Here is an 18,232-nt window from a genome sequence, read left to right on the forward strand (position 1 = left end):
TGGGGTGCTGCATAAAACCAGAGATTGAAATGAGCACAGATAAAGTTCCTTAAGCCAAATATGGAATAGACAAGAGCTACTCCTTGCTCGAAGAAATGGACTCAACACCGCATATTAAACGCCTAAGAATGTACCTGACTAGTAAGTATCTTAAAACCTAGGGATTGCTATGTCTCCGAAAGAGAATCAAGCATGTGTACAGGGGCATAAACGCAGCAGTGATAGGATTAGAGAGGTTCGGTGAGCAAATGAAGACCCTTTGAAGTCATATTGCATGGTACCCATTCCACGGGTTTCAACTACCCAGGTTTTAGGTATTCTTCCTTCAGCTAAAACATGCATGTGGAACCCAGAGTATGATCAACCATGAGATCGGGAGACGTGTTCAAATATGTCTCAGTTTTCCTCCCCTGGTACTCGGGTGCAACATTCCAGACGCTTTACTAACACTGTCCCCACTTGGAGAGTCAGCGCCTTTAACCTCCTGTTTGGCCCAGTTTGCAATTTCTGTGGAAGATGAACAGGAATAGCGAGAACCAATGAGAGACTAGCTGGAGGTGTCTGGACGGGCAAATTTAACTCTCATTTCCCACCAGGAAGAGGAAATAACCAAAGGCTCAGCGTGCCGTGCCGGAACCAGATTAGGGCCTGAAGCCATCCTGCGGTGTTGCGGCCAGGTCACAAGAAAGCGAGTTGAAGAAAGGAGCTCAGGGGCACTGTAATTCACAAACCTGCAGAGTTATAAATGACAGCTATCGTCCAAAAATAGACTGAAGTAAGGCTGCCAAGAGGACTTGAAAGCGGGGCAGAATTGCAGGAAACCAATTTCAGGAGGTAGACTGGAATTGCATTGAAAGCATAGGAAAAGAGGCAGAACGTCCACAATGATGCACTTGGCCAAAAAGGGCGTATGCGTTTTTTCCTGAATATATTCAGGAAAAAACGCATACGCCCTTTTTGGCCAACCAAGCAAGCTTGCAAAGGAAATCTGCACTACAATGAAGTCTCACTTCCCCCCGGTCAGAAGGGCCATCTGAAAAAAGTGTAAAATCCAGAAAGGCAGGACAGGCCATGGAGAACTGGGAGCCTTGTTATGCTAATGGGCGGGATGTAAATTGCCAACAACCACTCGGGAGAAGTGTATGGTGTTTCCTGAAACATCTAAAAAACAAAGCAACAGAACCTAGGGCACTTCCACTTATGGTCCTATAGCTTAGGGAAATTAAAATCAAAAAGACACAGCCACCCCAAAGTTTGGATCGGCTCTGTTTACAAGAACATCGTTTACAGTACAAGTTCAACATCGCAGAAAGTGAAAAATGGATAAAGAAGTTGTGGTATTTACTTACAAAGCAATATCACTCAGCAATGAAATCTGTGTCATCAGGCCCTTAGCAGCACAATGAGTGGATTCAGGTATGATGATTCTAACTGAAATAAGTCACACAGAAAAAGAAACATCATAAGATATCAGTAATACACGGAATGTAAACTTGGCTACACAGGAACTGAATTACAGAACAGAACAGGGTCTCAAATTTAGAAAACCAACTTATGCTTGCTTAAGGGGAAAGGTGAGTTGGGGTGCTGCATAAAACCAGAGATTGAAATGAGCACAGATAAAGTTCCTTAAGCCAAATATGGAATAGACAAGAGCTACTCCTTGCTCAATGAAATGGACTCAACACCCCATATTAAACGCCTAAGAATGTACCTGACTAGTAAGTATCTTAAAACCTATGGATTGCTATGTCTCCGAAAGAGAATCAAGCATGTGTACAGGGGCATAAACGCAGCAGTGATAGGATTGGAGAGGTTCGGTGAGCATATGAAGACCCTTTGAAGTCATATTGCATGGTACCCATTACACGGGTCTCAACTCTCCAGGTTTAAGGTATTCTTCCTTCAGCTAAAACATGCATGTGGAACCCAGAGTATGATCAACCATGTGAACGGGAGACGTGTTCAAATATATCTCAGTTTTCCTCCCCTGGTACTCGGGTGCAACATTCCAGACGCTTTACTAACACTCTCCCCACTTGGAGAGTCAGTCCCTTTAACCTCCTGTTTGGCCCAGTTTGCAATTTCTGTGGAAGATGAACAGGAATAGCGAGAACCAATGAGAGACTAGCTGGAGGTGTCTGCACGGGCAAATTTACCTCTCATTTCCCACCAGGAAGAGGAATTAACCAAAGGCTCAGCATGCCGGGCCGGAACCAGATTAGGCCCTGAAGCCATCCTGCGGTGTTGCGGCCAGGTCACAAGAAAGCGAGTTGAAGAAAGGAGCTCAGGGGCACTGTAATTCACAAACCTGCAGAGTTATAAATGACAGCTATCGTCCAAAAATAGACTGAAGTAAGGCTGCCAAGAGGACTTGAAAGCGGGGCAGAATTGCAGGAAACCGATTTCAGGAGGTAGACTGGAATTGCATTGAAAGCATAGGAAAAGAGGCAGAACGTCCACAATGATGCACTTGGCCAAAAAGGGCGTATGCGTTTTTTCCTGAATATATTCAGGAAAAAACGCATAAGCCCTTTTTGGCCAACCAAGCAAGCTTGCAAAGGAAATCTGCACTACAATGAATTCTCACTTTCCCCCGGTCAAAAGGGCCATCTGAAAAAAGTGTAAAATCCAGAAAGGCAGGACAGGCCATTGGGAACTGGGAGCCTTGTTATGCTGATGGGCGGGATGTAAATTGCCAACAGACACTTGGGAGAAGTGTATGGTGTTTCCTGAAACATCTAAGAAACAAAGCAACAGAGCCTAGGGCACTTCCACTTATGGTCCTATAGCTTAGGGAAATTAAAATCAAAAAGACACAGCCACCCCAAAGTTTGGAACGGCTCTGTTTACAAGAACCTCGTTTACAGTACAAGTTCAACATCGCAGAAAGTGAAAAATGGATAAAGAAGTTGTGGTATTCACCTACAAAGCAATATCACTCAGCAATGAAATCTGTGTCATCAGGCCCTTAGTAGCACAATGAGTGGATTCAGGTATGATGATTCTAACTGAAATAAGTCACACAGAAAAAGAAACATCATAAGATATCAGTAATACACGGAATGGAAACTTGGCTACACAGGAACTGAATTACAGAACAGAACAGGGTCTCAAATTTCGAAAACCAACTTATGCTTGCTTAAGGGGAAAGGTGAGTTGGGGTGCTGCATAAAACCAGAGATTGAAATGAGCACAGATAAAGTTCCTTAAGCCAAATATGGAATAGACAAGAGCTACTCCTTGCTCAACGAAATGGACTCAACACCGCATATTAAACGCCTAAGAATGTACCTGACTAGTAAGTATCTTAAAACCTATTGATTGCTATGTCTCCAAAAGAGAATCAAGCGTGTGTACAGGGGCATAAACGCAGCAGTGATAGGATTGGAGAGGTTCGGTGAGCAAATGAAGACCCTTTGAAGTCATATTGCATGGTACCCATTACACGGGTCTCAACTCTCCAGGTTTAAGGTATTCTTCCTTCAGCTAAAACATGCATGTGGAACCCAGAGTATGATCAACCATGTGAACGGGAGACGTGTTCAAATATGTCTCAGTTTTCCTCCCCTGGTACTCGGGTGCAACATTCCAGATGCTTTACTAACACTCTCCCAACTTGGAGAGTCAGTCCCTTTAACCTCCTGTTTGGCCCAGTTTGCAATTTCTGCGGAAGATGAACAGGAATAGCGAGAACCAATGAGAGGCTAGCTGGAGATGTCTGGACGGGCAAATTCAACTCTCATTTCCCACCAGGAAGAGGAATTAACCAAAGGCTCAGCATGCCGGGCCGGAACCAGATTAGGGCCTGAAGCCATCCTGCGGTGTTGCGGCCAGGTCACAAGAAAGCGAGTTGAAGAAAGGAGCTCAGGGGCACTGTAATTCACAAACCTGCAGAGTTATAAATGACAGCTATCGTCCAAAAATAGACTGAAGTAAGGCTGCCAAGAGGACTTGAAAGCGGGGCAGAATTGCAGGAAACCGATTTCAGGAGGTAGACTGGAATTGCATTGAAAGCATAGGAAAAGAGGCAGAACGTCCACAATGATGCACTTGGCCAAAAACGGCGTATGCGTTTTTTCCTGAATATATTCAGGAAAAAACGCATACGCCCTTTTTGGCCAACCAAGCAAGCTTGCAAAGGAAATCTGCACTACAATGAAGTCTCACTTCCCCCTGTTCAAAAGGTCCATCTGAAAAAAGTGTAAAATCCAGAAAGGCAGGACAGGCCATGGAGAACTGGGAGCCTTGTTATGCTGATGGGCGGGATGTAAATTGCCAACAACCACTCGGGAGAAGTGTATGGTGTTTCCTGAAACATCTAAAAAACAAAGCAACAGAGCCTAGGGCACTTCCACTTATGGTCCTATAGCTTAGGGAATTTAAAATCAAAAAGACACAGCCACCCCAAAGTTTGGAACGGCTCTGTTTACAAGAACCTCGTTTACAGTACAAGTTCAACATCGCAGAAAGTGAAAAATGGATAAAGAAGTTGTGGTATTTACTTACAAAGCAATATCACTCAGCAATGAAATCTGTGTCATCAGGCCCTTAGCAGCACAATGAGTGGATTCAGGTATGATGATTCTAACTGAAATAAGTCACACAGAAAAAGAAACATCATAAGATATCAGTAATACACGGAATGTAAACTTGGCTACACAGGAACTGAATTACAGAACAGAACAGGGTCTCAAATTTAGAAAACCAACTTATGCTTGCTTAAGGGGAAAGGTGAGTTGGGGTGCTGCATAAAACCAGAGATTGAAATGAGCACAGATAAAGTTCCTTAAGCCAAATATGGAATAGACAAGAGCTACTCCTTGCTCAACGAAATGGACTCAACACCGCATATTAAACGCCTAAGAATGTACCTGACTAGTAAGTATCTTAAAACCTATGGATTGCTATGTCTCCGAAAGAGAATCAAGCATGTGTACAGGGGCATAAACGCAGCAGTGATAGGATTGGAGAGGTTCGGTGAGCAAATGAAGACCCTTTGAAGTCATATTGCATGGTACCCATTCCACGGGTTTCAACTACCCAGGTTTTAGGTATTCTTCCTTCAGCTAAAACATGCATGTGGAACCCAAGTATGATCAACCATGTGAACGGGAGACGTGTTCAAATATGTCTCAGTTTTCGTCCCCTGGTACTCGGGTGCAACATTCCAGACGCTTTACTAACACTCTCCCCACTTGGAGAGTCAGCACCTTTAACCTCCTGTTTGTCCCAGTTTGCAATTTCTGTGGAAGATGAACAGGAATAGCGAGAACCAATGAGAGGCTAGCTGGAGGTGTCTGGACGGGCAAATTTAACTCTCATTTCCCACCAGGAAGAGGAAATAACCAAAGGCTCAGTGTGCCGTGCCGGAACCAGATTAGGGCCTGAAGCCATCCTGCGGTGTTGCGGCCAGCTCACAAGAAAACGAGTTGAAGAAAGGAGCTCAGGGGCACTGTAATTCACAAACCTGCAGAGTTATAAATGACAGCTATCGTCCAAAAATAGACTGAAGTAAGGCTGCCAAGAGGACGTGAAAGCGGGGCAGAATTGCAGGAAACCGATTTCAGGAGGTAGACTGGAATTGCATTGAAAGCATAGGAAAAGAGGCCGAACGTCCACAATCATGCACTTGGCCAAAAAGGGCGTATGCGTTTTTTCCTGAATATATTCAGGAAAAAACGCATACGCCCTTTTTGGCCAACCAAGCAAGCTTGCAAAGGAAATCTGCACTACAATGAAGTCTCACTTCCCCCCGGTCAAAAGGGCCATCTGAAAAAAGTGTAAAATCCAGAAAGGCAGGACAGGCCATGGAGAACTGGGAGCCTTGTTATGCTGATGGGTGGGATGTAAATTGCCAACAACCACTCGGGAGAAGTGTATGGTGTTTCCTGAAACATCTAAAATACAAAGCAACAGAACCTAGGGCACTTCCACTTATGGTCCTATAGCTTAGGGAAATTAAAATCAAAAAGACACAGCCACCCCAAAGTTTGGAACGCCTCTGTTTACAAGAACCTCATTTACAGTACAAGTTCAACATCGCAGAAAGTGAAAAATGGATAAAGAAGTTGTGGTATTTACTTACAAAGCAATATCACTCAGCAATGAAATCTGTGTCATCAGGCCCTTAGCAGCACAATGAGTGGATTCAGGTATGATGATTCTAACTGAAATAAGTCAAACAGAAAAAGAAACATCATAAGATATCAGTAATACACGGAATGGAAACTTGGCTACACAGGAACTGAATTACAGAACAGAACAGGGTCTCAAATTTAGAAAACCAACTTATGCTTGCTTAAGGGGAAAGGTGAGTTGGGGTGCTGCATAAAACCAGAGATTGAAATGAGCACAGATAAAGTTCCTTAAGCCAAATATGGAATAGACAAGAGCTACTCCTTGCTCAACGAAATGGACTCAAAACCCCATATTAAACGCCTAAGAATGTACCTGACTAGTAAGTATCTTAAAACCTATGGATTGCTATGTCTCCGAAAGAGAATCAAGCGTGTGTACAGGGGCATAAACGCAGCAGTGATAGGATTGGAGAGGTTCGGTGAGCAAATGAATACCCTTTGAAGTCATATTGCATGGTACCCATTACACGGGTCTCAACTCTCCAGGTTTAAGGTATTCTTCCTTCAGCTAAAACATGCATGTGGAACCCAGAGTATGATCAACCATGTGAACGGGAGACGTGTTCAAATATGTCTCAGTTTTCCTCCCCTGGTACTCGGGTGCAACATTCCAGACGCTTTACTAACACTCTCCCGACTTGGAGAGTCAGTCCCTTTAACCTCCTGTTTGGCCCAGTTTGCAATTTCTGCGGAAGATGAACAGGAATAGCGAGAACCAATGAGACGCTAGCTGGAGGTGTCTGGACGGGCAAATTCAACTCTCATTTCCCACCAGGAAGAGGAATTAACCAAAGGCTCAGCATGCCGGGCCGGAACCAGATTAGGGCCTGAAGCCATCCTGCGGTGTTGCGGCCAGGTCACAAGAAAGCGAGTTGAAGAAAGGAGCTCAGGGGCACTGTAATTCACAAACCTGCAGAGTTATAAATGACAGCTATCGTCCAAAAATAGACTGAAGTAAGGCTGCCAAGAGGACTTGAAAACGGGGCAGAATTGCAGGAAACCGATTTCAGGAGGTAGACTGGAATTGCATTGAAAGCATAGGAAAAGAGGCAGAACGTCCACAATGATGCACTTGGCCAAAAAGGGCGTATGCGTTTTTTCCTGAATATATTCAGGAAAAAACGCATACGCCCTTTTTGGCCAACCAAGCAAGCTTGCAAAGGAAATCTGCACTACAATGAAGTCTCACTTCCCCCTGGTCAAAAGGGCCATCTGAAAAAAGTGTAAAATCCAGAAAGGCAGGACAGGCCATGGAGAACTGGGAGCCTTGTTATGCTGATGGGCGGGATGTAAATTGCCAACAACCACTTGGGAGAAGTGTATGGTGTTTCCTGAAACATCTAAAAAACAAAGCAAGAGAGCCTAGGGCACTTCCACTTATGGTCCTATAGCTTAGGGAATTTAAAATCAAAAAGACACAGCCACCCCAAAGTTTGGAACGGCTCTGTTTACAAGAACCTCATTTACAGTACAAGTTCAACATCGCAGAAAGTGAAAAATGGATAAAGAAGTTGTGGTATTTACTTACAAAGCAATATCACTCAGCAATGAAATCTGTGTCATCAGGCCCTTAGCAGCACAATGAGTGGATTCAGGTATGATGATTCTAACTGAAATAAGTCACACAGAAAAAGAAACATCATAAGATATCAGTAATACACGGAATGTAAACTTGGCTACACAGGAACTGAATTACAGAACAGAACAGGGTCTCAAATTTAGAAAACCAACTTATGCTTGCTTAAGGGGAAAGGTGAGTTGGGGTGCTGCATAAAACCAGAGATTGAAATGAGCACAGATAAAGTTCCTTAAGCCAAATATGGAATAGACAAGAGCTACTCCTTGCTCAATGAAATGGACTCAACACCCCATATTAAACGCCTAAGAATGTACCTGACTAGTAAGTATCTTAAAACCTATGGATTGCTATGTCTCCGAAAGAGAATCAAGCATGTGTACAGGGGCATAAACGCAGCAGTGATAGGATTGGAGAGGTTCGGTGAGCATATGAAGACCCTTTGAAGTCATATTGCATGGTACCCATTACACGGGTCTCAACTCTCCAGGTTTAAGGTATTCTTCCTTCAGCTAAAACATGCATGTGGAACCCAGAGTATGATCAACCATGTGAACGGGAGACGTGTTCAAATATATCTCAGTTTTCCTCCCCTGGTACTCGGGTGCAACATTCCAGACGCTTTACTAACACTCTCCCCACTTGGAGAGTCAGTCCCTTTAACCTCCTGTTTGGCCCAGTTTGCAATTTCTGTGGAAGATGAACAGGAATAGCGAGAACCAATGAGAGACTAGCTGGAGGTGTCTGCACGGGCAAATTTACCTCTCATTTCCCACCAGGAAGAGGAATTAACCAAAGGCTCAGCATGCCGGGCCGGAACCAGATTAGGCCCTGAAGCCATCCTGCGGTGTTGCGGCCAGGTCACAAGAAAGCGAGTTGAAGAAAGGAGCTCAGGGGCACTGTAATTCACAAACCTGCAGAGTTATAAATGACAGCTATCGTCCAAAAATAGACTGAAGTAAGGCTGCCAAGAGGACTTGAAAGCGGGGCAGAATTGCAGGAAACCGATTTCAGGAGGTAGACTGGAATTGCATTGAAAGCATAGGAAAAGAGGCAGAACGTCCACAATGATGCACTTGGCCAAAAAGGGCGTATGCGTTTTTTCCTGAATATATTCAGGAAAAAACGCATAAGCCCTTTTTGGCCAACCAAGCAAGCTTGCAAAGGAAATCTGCACTACAATGAATTCTCACTTTCCCCCGGTCAAAAGGGCCATCTGAAAAAAGTGTAAAATCCAGAAAGGCAGGACAGGCCATTGGGAACTGGGAGCCTTGTTATGCTGATGGGCGGGATGTAAATTGCCAACAGACACTTGGGAGAAGTGTATGGTGTTTCCTGAAACATCTAAGAAACAAAGCAACAGAGCCTAGGGCACTTCCACTTATGGTCCTATAGCTTAGGGAAATTAAAATCAAAAAGACACAGCCACCCCAAAGTTTGGAACGGCTCTGTTTACAAGAACCTCGTTTACAGTACAAGTTCAACATCGCAGAAAGTGAAAAATGGATAAAGAAGTTGTGGTATTCACCTACAAAGCAATATCACTCAGCAATGAAATCTGTGTCATCAGGCCCTTAGTAGCACAATGAGTGGATTCAGGTATGATGATTGTAACTGAAATAAGTCACACAGAAAAAGAAACATCATAAGATATCAGTAATACACGGAATGTAAACTTGGCTACACAGGAACTGAATTACAGAACAGAACAGGGTCTCAAATTTAGAAAACCAACTTATGCTTGTTTAGGGGAAAGGTGAGTTGGGGTGCTGCATAAAACCAGAGATTGAAATGAGCACAGATAAAGTTCCTTAAGCCAAATATGGAATAGACAAGAGCTACTCCTTGCTCGAAGAAATGGACTCAACACCGCATATTAAACGCCTAAGAATGTACCTGACTAGTAAGTATCTTAAAACCTAGGGATTGCTATGTCTCCGAAAGAGAATCAAGCATGTGTACAGGGGCATAAACGCAGCAGTGATAGGATTAGAGAGGTTCGGTGAGCAAATGAAGACCCTTTGAAGTCATATTGCATGGTACCCATTCCACGGGTTTCAACTACCCAGGTTTTAGGTATTCTTCCTTCAGCTAAAACATGCATGTGGAACCCAGAGTATGATCAACCATGAGATCGGGAGACGTGTTCAAATATGTCTCAGTTTTCCTCCCCTGGTACTCGGGTGCAACATTCCAGACGCTTTACTAACACTGTCCCCACTTGGAGAGTCAGCGCCTTTAACCTCCTGTTTGGCCCAGTTTGCAATTTCTGTGGAAGATGAACAGGAATAGCGAGAACCAATGAGAGACTAGCTGGAGGTGTCTGGACGGGCAAATTTAACTCTCATTTCCCACCAGGAAGAGGAAATAACCAAAGGCTCAGCGTGCCGTGCCGGAACCAGATTAGGGCCTGAAGCCATCCTGCGGTGTTGCGGCCAGGTCACAAGAAAGCGAGTTGAAGAAAGGAGCTCAGGGGCACTGTAATTCACAAACCTGCAGAGTTATAAATGACAGCTATCGTCCAAAAATAGACTGAAGTAAGGCTGCCAAGAGGACTTGAAAGCGGGGCAGAATTGCAGGAAACCGATTTCAGGAGGTAGACTGGAATTGCATTGAAAGCATAGGAAAAGAGGCAGAACGTCCACAATGATGCACTTGGCCAAAAAGGGCGTATGCGTTTTTTCCTGAATATATTCAGGAAAAAACGCATACGCCCTTTTTGGCCAACCAAGCAAGCTTGCAAAGGAAATCTGCACTACAATGAAGTCTCACTTCCCCCCGGTCAGAAGGGCCATCTGAAAAAAGTGTAAAATCCAGAAAGGCAGGACAGGCCATGGAGAACTGGGAGCCTTGTTATGCTAATGGGCGGGATGTAAATTGCCAACAACCACTCGGGAGAAGTGTATGGTGTTTCCTGAAACATCTAAAAAACAAAGCAACAGAACCTAGGGCACTTCCACTTATGGTCCTATAGCTTAGGGAAATTAAAATCAAAAAGACACAGCCACCCCAAAGTTTGGATCGGCTCTGTTTACAAGAACATCGTTTACAGTACAAGTTCAACATCGCAGAAAGTGAAAAATGGATAAAGAAGTTGTGGTATTTACTTACAAAGCAATATCACTCAGCAATGAAATCTGTGTCATCAGGCCCTTAGCAGCACAATGAGTGGATTCAGGTATGATGATTCTAACTGAAATAAGTCACACAGAAAAAGAAACATCATAAGATATCAGTAATACACGGAATGTAAACTTGGCTACACAGGAACTGAATTACAGAACAGAACAGGGTCTCAAATTTAGAAAACCAACTTATGCTTGCTTAAGGGGAAAGGTGAGTTGGGGTGCTGCATAAAACCAGAGATTGAAATGAGCACAGATAAAGTTCCTTAAGCCAAATATGGAATAGACAAGAGCTACTCCTTGCTCAATGAAATGGACTCAACACCCCATATTAAACGCCTAAGAATGTACCTGACTAGTAAGTATCTTAAAACCTATGGATTGCTATGTCTCCGAAAGAGAATCAAGCATGTGTACAGGGGCATAAACGCAGCAGTGATAGGATTGGAGAGGTTCGGTGAGCATATGAAGACCCTTTGAAGTCATATTGCATGGTACCCATTACACGGGTCTCAACTCTCCAGGTTTAAGGTATTCTTCCTTCAGCTAAAACATGCATGTGGAACCCAGAGTATGATCAACCATGTGAACGGGAGACGTGTTCAAATATATCTCAGTTTTCCTCCCCTGGTACTCGGGTGCAACATTCCAGACGCTTTACTAACACTCTCCCCACTTGGAGAGTCAGTCCCTTTAACCTCCTGTTTGGCCCAGTTTGCAATTTCTGTGGAAGATGAACAGGAATAGCGAGAACCAATGAGAGACTAGCTGGAGGTGTCTGCACGGGCAAATTTACCTCTCATTTCCCACCAGGAAGAGGAATTAACCAAAGGCTCAGCATGCCGGGCCGGAACCAGATTAGGCCCTGAAGCCATCCTGCGGTGTTGCGGCCAGGTCACAAGAAAGCGAGTTGAAGAAAGGAGCTCAGGGGCACTGTAATTCACAAACCTGCAGAGTTATAAATGACAGCTATCGTCCAAAAATAGACTGAAGTAAGGCTGCCAAGAGGACTTGAAAGCGGGGCAGAATTGCAGGAAACCGATTTCAGGAGGTAGACTGGAATTGCATTGAAAGCATAGGAAAAGAGGCAGAACGTCCACAATGATGCACTTGGCCAAAAAGGGCGTATGCGTTTTTTCCTGAATATATTCAGGAAAAAACGCATAAGCCCTTTTTGGCCAACCAAGCAAGCTTGCAAAGGAAATCTGCACTACAATGAATTCTCACTTTCCCCCGGTCAAAAGGGCCATCTGAAAAAAGTGTAAAATCCAGAAAGGCAGGACAGGCCATTGGGAACTGGGAGCCTTGTTATGCTGATGGGCGGGATGTAAATTGCCAACAGACACTTGGGAGAAGTGTATGGTGTTTCCTGAAACATCTAAGAAACAAAGCAACAGAGCCTAGGGCACTTCCACTTATGGTCCTATAGCTTAGGGAAATTAAAATCAAAAAGACACAGCCACCCCAAAGTTTGGAACGGCTCTGTTTACAAGAACCTCGTTTACAGTACAAGTTCAACATCGCAGAAAGTGAAAAATGGATAAAGAAGTTGTGGTATTCACCTACAAAGCAATATCACTCAGCAATGAAATCTGTGTCATCAGGCCCTTAGTAGCACAATGAGTGGATTCAGGTATGATGATTCTAACTGAAATAAGTCACACAGAAAAAGAAACATCATAAGATATCAGTAATACACGGAATGGAAACTTGGCTACACAGGAACTGAATTACAGAACAGAACAGGGTCTCAAATTTCGAAAACCAACTTATGCTTGCTTAAGGGGAAAGGTGAGTTGGGGTGCTGCATAAAACCAGAGATTGAAATGAGCACAGATAAAGTTCCTTAAGCCAAATATGGAATAGACAAGAGCTACTCCTTGCTCAACGAAATGGACTCAACACCGCATATTAAACGCCTAAGAATGTACCTGACTAGTAAGTATCTTAAAACCTATTGATTGCTATGTCTCCAAAAGAGAATCAAGCGTGTGTACAGGGGCATAAACGCAGCAGTGATAGGATTGGAGAGGTTCGGTGAGCAAATGAAGACCCTTTGAAGTCATATTGCATGGTACCCATTACACGGGTCTCAACTCTCCAGGTTTAAGGTATTCTTCCTTCAGCTAAAACATGCATGTGGAACCCAGAGTATGATCAACCATGTGAACGGGAGACGTGTTCAAATATGTCTCAGTTTTCCTCCCCTGGTACTCGGGTGCAACATTCCAGATGCTTTACTAACACTCTCCCAACTTGGAGAGTCAGTCCCTTTAACCTCCTGTTTGGCCCAGTTTGCAATTTCTGCGGAAGATGAACAGGAATAGCGAGAACCAATGAGAGGCTAGCTGGAGATGTCTGGACGGGCAAATTCAACTCTCATTTCCCACCAGGAAGAGGAATTAACCAAAGGCTCAGCATGCCGGGCCGGAACCAGATTAGGGCCTGAAGCCATCCTGCGGTGTTGCGGCCAGGTCACAAGAAAGCGAGTTGAAGAAAGGAGCTCAGGGGCACTGTAATTCACAAACCTGCAGAGTTATAAATGACAGCTATCGTCCAAAAATAGACTGAAGTAAGGCTGCCAAGAGGACTTGAAAGCGGGGCAGAATTGCAGGAAACCGATTTCAGGAGGTAGACTGGAATTGCATTGAAAGCATAGGAAAAGAGGCAGAACGTCCACAATGATGCACTTGGCCAAAAACGGCGTATGCGTTTTTTCCTGAATATATTCAGGAAAAAACGCATACGCCCTTTTTGGCCAACCAAGCAAGCTTGCAAAGGAAATCTGCACTACAATGAAGTCTCACTTCCCCCTGTTCAAAAGGTCCATCTGAAAAAAGTGTAAAATCCAGAAAGGCAGGACAGGCCATGGAGAACTGGGAGCCTTGTTATGCTGATGGGCGGGATGTAAATTGCCAACAACCACTCGGGAGAAGTGTATGGTGTTTCCTGAAACATCTAAAAAACAAAGCAACAGAGCCTAGGGCACTTCCACTTATGGTCCTATAGCTTAGGGAATTTAAAATCAAAAAGACACAGCCACCCCAAAGTTTGGAACGGCTCTGTTTACAAGAACCTCGTTTACAGTACAAGTTCAACATCGCAGAAAGTGAAAAATGGATAAAGAAGTTGTGGTATTTACTTAAAAAGCAATATCACTCAGCAATGAAATCTGTGTCATCAGGCCCTTAGCAGCACAATGAGTGGATTCAGGTATGATGATTCTAACTGAAATAAGTCACACAGAAAAAGAAACATCATAAGATATCAGTAATACACGGAATGGAAACTTGGCTACACAGGAACTGAATTACAGAACAGAACAGGGTCTCAAATTTAGAAAACCAACTTATGCTTGCTTAAGGGGAAAGGTGAGTTGGGGTGCTGCATAAAACCAGAGATTGAAATGAGCACAGATAAAGTTCCTTAAGCCAAATATGGAATAGACAAGAGCTACTCCTTGCTCAACGAAATGGACTCAACACCGCATATTAAACGCCTAAGAATGTACCTGACTAGTAAGTATCTTAAAACCTATGGATTGCTATGTCTCCGAAAGAGAATCAAGCATGTGTACAGGGGCATAAACGCAGCAGTGATAGGATTGGAGAGGTTCGGTGAGCAAATGAAGACCCTTTGAAGTCATATTGCATGGTACCCATTCCACGGGTTTCAACTACCCAGGTTTTAGGTATTCTTCCTTCAGCTAAAACATGCATGTGGAACCCAAGTATGATCAACCATGTGAACGGGAGACGTGTTCAAATATGTCTCAGTTTTCGTCCCCTGGTACTCGGGTGCAACATTCCAGACGCTTTACTAACACTCTCCCCACTTGGAGAGTCAGCACCTTTAACCTCCTGTTTGTCCCAGTTTGCAATTTCTGTGGAAGATGAACAGGAATAGCGAGAACCAATGAGAGGCTAGCTGGAGGTGTCTGGACGGGCAAATTTAACTCTCATTTCCCACCAGGAAGAGGAAATAACCAAAGGCTCAGTGTGCCGTGCCGGAACCAGATTAGGGCCTGAAGCCATCCTGCGGTGTTGCGGCCAGCTCACAAGAAAACGAGTTGAAGAAAGGAGCTCAGGGGCACTGTAATTCACAAACCTGCAGAGTTATAAATGACAGCTATCGTCCAAAAATAGACTGAAGTAAGGCTGCCAAGAGGACTTGAAAGCGGGGCAGAATTGCAGGAAACCGATTTCAGGAGGTAGACTGGAATTGCATTGAAAGCATAGGAAAAGAGGCCGAACGTCCACAATCATGCACTTGGCCAAAAAGGGCGTATGCGTTTTTTCCTGAATATATTCAGGAAAAAACGCATACGCCCTTTTTGGCCAACCAAGCAAGCTTGCAAAGGAAATCTGCACTACAATGAAGTCTCACTTCCCCCCGGTCAAAAGGGCCATCTGAAAAAAGTGTAAAATCCAGAAAGGCAGGACAGGCCATGGAGAACTGGGAGCCTTGTTATGCTGATGGGTGGGATGTAAATTGCCAACAACCACTCGGGAGAAGTGTATGGTGTTTCCTGAAACATCTAAAATACAAAGCAACAGAACCTAGGGCACTTCCACTTATGGTCCTATAGCTTAGGGAAATTAAAATCAAAAAGACACAGCCACCCCAAAGTTTGGAACGCCTCTGTTTACAAGAACCTCATTTACAGTACAAGTTCAACATCGCAGAAAGTGAAAAATGGATAAAGAAGTTGTGGTATTTACTTACAAAGCAATATCACTCAGCAATGAAATCTGTGTCATCAGGCCCTTAGCAGCACAATGAGTGGATTCAGGTATGATGATTCTAACTGAAATAAGTCAAACAGAAAAAGAAACATCATAAGATATCAGTAATACACGGAATGGAAACTTGGCTACACAGGAACTGAATTACAGAACAGAACAGGGTCTCAAATTTAGAAAACCAACTTATGCTTGCTTAAGGGGAAAGGTGAGTTGGGGTGCTGCATAAAACCAGAGATTGAAATGAGCACAGATAAAGTTCCTTAAGCCAAATATGGAATAGACAAGAGCTACTCCTTGCTCAACGAAATGGACTCAAAACCCCATATTAAACGCCTAAGAATGTACCTGACTAGTAAGTATCTTAAAACCTATGGATTGCTATGTCTCCGAAAGAGAATCAAGCGTGTGTACAGGGGCATAAACGCAGCAGTGATAGGATTGGAGAGGTTCGGTGAGCAAATGAATACCCTTTGAAGTCATATTGCATGGTACCCATTACACGGGTCTCAACTCTCCAGGTTTAAGGTATTCTTCCTTCAGCTAAAACATGCATGTGGAACCCAGAGTATGATCAACCATGTGAACGGGAGACGTGTTCAAATATGTCTCAGTTTTCCTCCCCTGGTACTCGGGTGCAACATTCCAGACGCTTTACTAACACTCTCCCGACTTGGAGAGTCAGTCCCTTTAACCTCCTGTTTGGCCCAGTTTGCAATTTCTGCGGAAGATGAACAGGAATAGCGAGAACCAATGAGACGCTAGCTGGAGGTGTCTGGACGGGCAAATTCAACTCTCATTTCCCACCAGGAAGAGGAATTAACCAAAGGCTCAGCATGCCGGGCCGGAACCAGATTAGGGCCTGAAGCCATCCTGCGGTGTTGCGGCCAGGTCACAAGAAAGCGAGTTGAAGAAAGGAGCTCAGGGGCACTGTAATTCACAAACCTGCAGAGTTATAAATGACAGCTATCGTCCAAAAATAGACTGAAGTAAGGCTGCCAAGAGGACTTGAAAACGGGGCAGAATTGCAGGAAACCGATTTCAGGAGGTAGACTGGAATTGCATTGAAAGCATAGGAAAAGAGGCAGAACGTCCACAATGATGCACTTGGCCAAAAAGGGCGTATGCGTTTTTTCCTGAATATATTCAGGAAAAAACGCATACGCCCTTTTTGGCCAACCAAGCAAGCTTGCAAAGGAAATCTGCACTACAATGAAGTCTCACTTCCCCCTGGTCAAAAGGGCCATCTGAAAAAAGTGTAAAATCCAGAAAGGCAGGACAGGCCATGGAGAACTGGGAGCCTTGTTATGCTGATGGGCGGGATGTAAATTGCCAACAACCACTTGGGAGAAGTGTATGGTGTTTCCTGAAACATCTAAAAAACAAAGCAAGAGAGCCTAGGGCACTTCCACTTATGGTCCTATAGCTTAGGGAATTTAAAATCAAAAAGACACAGCCACCCCAAAGTTTGGAACGGCTCTGTTTACAAGAACCTCGTTTACAGTACAAGTTCAACATCACAGAAAGTGAAAAATGGATAAAGAAGTTGTGGTATTTACTTAAAAAGCAATATCACTCAGCAATGAAATCTGTGTCATCAGGCCCTTAGCAGCACAATGAGTGGATTCAGGTATGATGATTCTAACTGAAATAAGTCACACAGAAAAAGAAACATCATAAGATATCAGTAATACACGGAATGTAAACTTGGCTACACAGGAACTGAATTACAGAACAGAACAGGGTCTCAAATTTCGAAAACCAACTTATGCTTGCTTAAGGCGAAAGGTGAGTTGGGGTGCTGCATAAAACCAGAGATTGAAATGAGCACAGATAAAGTTCCTTAAGCCAAATATGGAATAGACAAGAGCTACTCCTTGCTCAACGAAATGGACTCAACACCGCATATTAAACGCCTAAGAATGTACCTGACTAGTAAGTATCTTAAAACCTATGGATTGCTATGTCTCCGAAAGAGAATCAAGCATGTGTACAGGGGCATAAACGCAGCAGTGATAGGATTGGAGAGGTTCGGTGAGCAAATGAAGACCCTTTGAAGTCATATTGCATGGTACCCATTCCACGGGTTTCAACTACCCAGGTTTTAGGTATTCTTCCTTCAGCTAAAACATGCATGTGGAACCCAAGTATGATCAACCATGTGAACGGGAGACGTGTTCAAATATGTCTCAGTTTTCGTCCCCTGGTACTCGGGTGCAACATTCCAGACGCTTTACTAACACTCTCCCCACTTGGAGAGTCAGCGCCTTTAACCTCCTGTTTGGCCCAGTTTGCAATTTCTGTGGAAGATGAACAGGAATAGCGAGAACCAATGAGAGGCTAGCTGGAGGTGTCTGGACGGGCAAATTTAACTCTCATTTCCCACCAGGAAGAGGAAATAACCAAAGGCTCAGTGTGCCGTGCCGGAACCAGATTAGGGCCTGAAGCCATCCTGCGGTGTTGCGGCCAGCTCACAAGAAAACGAGTTGAAGAAAGGAGCTCAGGGGCACTGTAATTCACAAACCTGCAGAGTTATAAATGACAGCTATCGTCCAAAAATAGACTGAAGTAAGGCTGCCAAGAGGACTTGAAAGCGGGGCAGAATTGCAGGAAACCGATTTCAGGAGGTAGACTGGAATTGCATTGAAA

The 18,232-nt window shown here is 44.0% G+C and overlaps 1 long non-coding RNA gene across 1 annotated transcript in view; it reads right to left on the bottom strand.

Moving 5' to 3' along the window:
• The window catches only part of LOC307181233, a 180,699-nt gene extending 163,487 nt beyond the window's left edge, over nt 1–17,212 (bottom strand). Inside the window, exons 1-2 of the long non-coding RNA XR_013826186.1 lie at nt 17,143–17,212; nt 13,984–14,065 (exon numbers count right to left, since the gene is read on the bottom strand). This is a non-coding gene — a long non-coding RNA (uncharacterized lncRNA). The remainder of the gene's footprint in view (nt 1–13,983; nt 14,066–17,142) is intronic.
• Between the last annotated feature and the right edge of the window lie 1,020 nt (nt 17,213–18,232).

The sequence above is a fragment of the Stenella coeruleoalba genome (genome assembly GCF_951394435.1).
Source record: "Stenella coeruleoalba genome assembly, contig: scaffold_240, whole genome shotgun sequence".
Classification (NCBI taxonomy): domain Eukaryota; kingdom Metazoa; phylum Chordata; class Mammalia; order Artiodactyla; family Delphinidae; genus Stenella; species Stenella coeruleoalba.